This window comes from Salvia hispanica, chromosome 6 (genome assembly GCF_023119035.1).
Source record: "Salvia hispanica cultivar TCC Black 2014 chromosome 6, UniMelb_Shisp_WGS_1.0, whole genome shotgun sequence".
Lineage (NCBI taxonomy): Eukaryota > Viridiplantae > Streptophyta > Magnoliopsida > Lamiales > Lamiaceae > Salvia > Salvia hispanica.
The window spans coordinates 1,504,354-1,509,765 of record NC_062970.1 but is presented as its reverse complement, the minus strand read 5'-3'; positions in this window follow the sequence as shown (position 1 = coordinate 1,509,765).

Sequence of the window (5,412 nt, the reverse complement as noted above, 5' to 3'; positions counted from 1 at the left end):
TGTATTGGGGTTCTTTTTTTATGGATTCATGTTGAATATTTATTTGAAAATCTCTACTGAAATGTGTTAGTGTAAGCTTCAATGACATTTTTGAACATTTTTTTCATATTGTTCTACTCTTTTGGGGGTTATTGATCTCTGTATTAGTATTTGTCCGTAGGCAATTGCATGTATGTGCTTATATTTATTCAAGTTTTTGAGTATGGACTATGTTTTTTGGAATAATCAATCAAACAACCATCTTTTCAACCATAATGTTCTAAATTAAAATTATAGTGTATGATTTTTAAAATTTCAGTTTTTTTGACATGGTATTATTCATGATAATAATAAATTCTTGATTTGGAACGAATCTAAGACAAGAAACAGGGGTAACAAGAAACAGAATTTCAATTATGGAGCATGGTAAAAATAGTAAAAGAAAAGGCGGTTTGATGTCTAAATAAAACAAAGAAACAGAATTTCAATTATGGAACATGGTAAAAATAGTAAAAGAAAAGGCGGTTTGATGTCTAAATAAAACCAAATTATATTAAATATAATCATACTATAATCCAACCAACTATTTATGGAACTAATTTCTATGATAAATTCGGAATATAACTAAAATACAAATTTAAGTCCCGGTTATTTATTTATTTATTTCTTTCTTAATTCTTGTCTTTATTCCAACGTCCGGTGTTCATAAACATGCTTATATATTAGGTCTACAAATCAAAATGCTACTAGTGTTTTCGAGATTGATGTTTCTGATTATTAAGTGTGTGCATAATCTTATTCCAATAATTAGATGTTACAGTCTTGCAGAATACTTCTATGGATACATGATTGTGAAAGTGATAATCTATAAAGCTATACCAAAACCAAACTCTTGATTTATATACAAAAGTATATTGACTAATACATTTCTTAAGTGTTGAAGTTAATTGACCCTAAGCTTATTTAACCTTAAGGACTGGAATATTAGTCATTGACTCCATGTCCAAATCACTCATGTGTACATAAAATTAAATTTAAATAATCACACACACACACACACACGCATATAATATTATATCATTGTTGCATTTGCTTGAATTTTTTATATGACTAATGAGTTCACAATCTCAAGGGATGTTTTCTTTTATACCAGCACATACATGATTAGGTTGCCCAACTTATTACAAAGCATCCAGCTAGCAACTTTTCTTCTTTGAAAATGTTGAATTTTAGAAGATTTATGAAGAAAGATCAAAGAAAATTCCTGGAAATATTGAGGGCCATGAATTTTCTATTATTGTGATCCCACAAACCACTTTTCTTCTCAAGAATTTTATCCATGTGACTATTAATTGATAGATACATCTACCAAATAGTGAGAATTCGATGTATAGGATGTTTTCTTGATACTTCATGATCAAAATTGTGACAGTTATATGAAAGCAACATAGTGAGCTACTAAGTCTAACCCCTATTTATGTAAGTTGCCTCGAGTATTTATTATTGTCACTCTTTACTTTTGACAACCGACTTTATGAGTATTTTTTGATAAATAAATAAACTCCTCCGATCCAACAAAATAGTGCAATATGACCTGCACAAAATTTTATTGGCTTCATGAGTTTTTCCACCTAAATTATTTTGAGGTGAAAACCGGTAAGGATCACCTACGGCAAATCCTAATTCATTTCTTAATACATACAAACGTAGATGAGTGATGGACCCCACCATCATTTATTATGTATGTGTGTATGTATTAGGAGATGGATTAGGGTTTGCCGTAGGTGATCCTCTCCTGGTGACGACCTAACTATTTTCTTTTGTCTCGTAAGTGGAGTCCCATTAAATTGTGGCACATGTTTTAAGAAATATAAATGAAAGTTAGTGAAAAAAGACAGTGGAATATGTATCTCACTTTTTAGAGTAGTTTTATAGTAAAATATGAGTGCAATGAATTAGTGGAATGTGAATTTACTTAACATGTACTACTATAGTACTCCGTAGTATATTTAAAGTGAAAAGGAACTTTAACGTGAGGTAAACCAAAATAACAAAAAAGAACTCTTATTGTGAGACGAATGAACACAATTTTATTGTTTTATTTTAATATTTTATCAATATTTAATACCTAAAGCTTTAAATTTATTTTTTTACAAAATTGAATTCTAAAAATTTAATTATTGTCACATCTTCATTTATAATAAAATGGGAAAATTTTGGACTCATAAGTAAAAAAAAAAACATAAAATAGCATGAACACTATTCCTAAGAGAATGAAAAATAAAAATAAAAAACCTCCATTGACATAGTCATCTTCCTCACACTTGCTCTTTCATATTATTTTATTACTCCACATTATTTAATAGAAATAGTAAGGAAGGATCCATACACTCTCTCACAGTGGGAGGTGGGAACATCCACCAAATATGACAAGTATTATGCGTATGTGTAATTTTTCACTATAATGTGAAACAACCTAATTTGGGATTGCCTTTTTCAACTTAAAAAGGTACTATATTTAACTTACTTTTCCATAGTGGAGACTTATTAAGAAGTTTCAACACTTTCTTTTGTGGGAAACATAAGATGTTAGTGTTTATAAACAAAATTGAATCACCTAAATAGTAGTGGAGTGCCATTTAATTGTATGCATGCTTCACTTCTTGTACACACACATGCAATTCTATTATATTTAATGAATTCACAATATGTGATAGTATTATTGTGTTTAATTTTGTTATTGACTTATTGTCAATATTTGATTCTATCCACATTATTTTAGTATTTAATGTACAAAAATATCTCGACATTATAGAAAGGTACAGAACGTTCCAATTTTAACTTAAAATATCATGTCAAATTTTTTTTGCATAATTTTACAGTAAAAATGAAACGTTGACTAATATTCTTACAATCACATGTTCTATTCACCCTAACATCATTTCCTTAACTTGAGAAAATAATTCTCTGCAACGAGCTTAAAACGATTGGAAAAATAGAATATTCATCCCAAACATCATATCCTTAACTTGAGAAAATAATGTTAAATCTCTAAAAATTTTATGGATAAGTTCAATTCACGAATCAACTACTCTAAACAAAATATTTTTTTTATTTTGAAGTGCACGAATATTTTTTCTATACCTAATGTAATTGGCCGGTTAAAGATGCAAAATTGAGAAGGTTTCTATCATTGTCACATTGAAATGAGGTCAGCAAGTTTATATGCTTTCATCCTATCACTTTCTTACCTATAATAAGCACATACTCTAATTCATAATTGAGGAAGTATGAGGAGTATTACTTTATTGCGTTCTTTTAATTTATTTAAGTAATTAGGAATATTAATATTGCACGCTGGTGCGTATTTTAAATTGTAGTAGTAAGAAATGGATTAGTAATTAGAGGCCAAACCTATAGAAAGCTCCTAAAAATAGAGATGCTCCTAACATGATTTATAAATGCTTCAACTTGTCATCACATTTCTTCCTATATTAATTATTGTTTTACGCTTTTTATCTGCTAAGCACCTGATAGGGACTTGAACCCTACAGCAAACCTGGCGATGAATGAGCAGCCCGACCGCGCCGAGCTTGCCCCAATCACGACCCATTCACGCCCAAAGAAGTGAAGATCCATGCAAATCCTTGCGTATCTTTAGTTTATTTCAATTTCCATAGTTAGACTTATTTTTCTTTATTTAATTCACGTAATATTTTGTAATCTTTTTGATATCTTGCCTTGCAAGATATCGTTGGGTTTAGGTTAGGATATCCTCGGGTTTTCTTGTCGGTTCTTTCCCGAGACGAACTAGGAAGGTCGAACCGTCTAGGGTTGAGGATTCTATAAATACTAGAATCCCATAGATAATTAATTCATTGAGAATTAAGAAATAAAATACTTCTTTTCTCATTCTTGTTCCAAAACCCTAGAACTTCAACTAGGGATTATCTCTTTTGCTCCGTTAAATCTTCGTGTGCTCTACAAACCTCTCGATAGGGAACTTAAACCCTATCAATTGGTGCTTCCATTGACTACTCTTCTCCCTCAACACACGGTAGCCATGGCACCAGGTTCAATGGTTTCAAAGCCGCCTCCCTCGCCAACGTTTTTTGGTTCTGATTCAAGGTTTAGGAAGCTAGAAATCCTAGCTTCTGGCAGAAACACCACAGCAGATAAACATAAAGAACCGCCAGACCCCCTGGTTACGGAGACGCCGACGGCGAAGCATGTGTGGAGACCACCGCCGTCTCGGACTACCGCCCCGACGACCATCGATCGGGAGTCCATTCTCCGCCACCGCATGGACCCGCCTCGTTTCACAGGTTACGCAAGCAACAAAACTACGATCGAACTGCCTGACTCACCTGCTTTTCCTTCGGACACGAGCGGGTGGAGATTGCCTCCGTCGCTCACACAGCCACCTACAGGAATGGTGCCCAGTGCCTTATCTCGCCCTCGTTTTGATGCTCCTCGTTTCGATGGTGCGAACGTCGTCGAGTGGATTTGTAATATGCAGAGGTACTACAACCACTACTATACTCCTTTATCTGATCGGCTATACCTTACTCAGTACTTGTTCGATCAACCGGCGTCAGACTGGATGACAAGTTGGAAATATAATCATGCCGAAGAGAGTTGGGACGATTTTCTATTAGCAGTCAAGCAGCAATTTGACCCCAACCCATATGAAGGGCGAGTAGCAACCTTGCGAAACACGCCTACTGTACATGTCGTTTCTTATAATGGCGCCGATCTCTCGATTACCTTGGACAAACAAGCTGCTACCTCTGGGATGGGTGAAGAGACTGACGATTGGTCATTGATGTATCATAGAGCTACTCCTGTTCAGAAGCCTCACACTTCCACTTCAGATATGTTAACTTGGTCAGAGGCTCCTTCGGCAGAAATCCCCTCAGCCGCCACTGCCGCTCGTGCGAGCCAGCCTACGGATGGAGTTGGTACGGTACTATTTGATGGCCAGATTATTGATGGGAATGTTGAGAATCTTAACGAAAGGAAACCTTGCTCTGGCTACAAACTGAAGGAGATGAATGGCAGCAACATAATTGCAGGTGACAGTGGAGATGGTTCAACAGACTCAATAGCGTCTGATCATGATAATCTCATAAGCCGAATATCACTTCACATTGTGCAACAAGCTCCCATCATTGCAGGTGACAGTGGTCATCCTTGTCTGCCTGAGAAGCAGAAATTCTCTGGCTTCGATGCACCAAGTGATGGTGATAATGCTTCATTTTCCATTGAATCTGCTTACTATATTAAAGATCCAACATTTGCAGCAACTTTGAAACCATTATTTAGTAGTGATATGAAGTCTTTCCTGGAGCCACATATTTTTCCCGGTGTTGGAATTCGAGGCGTGTTCACTCATACACAAGCACTTGCCTCTGATGCCCGCTCGATCCCTCC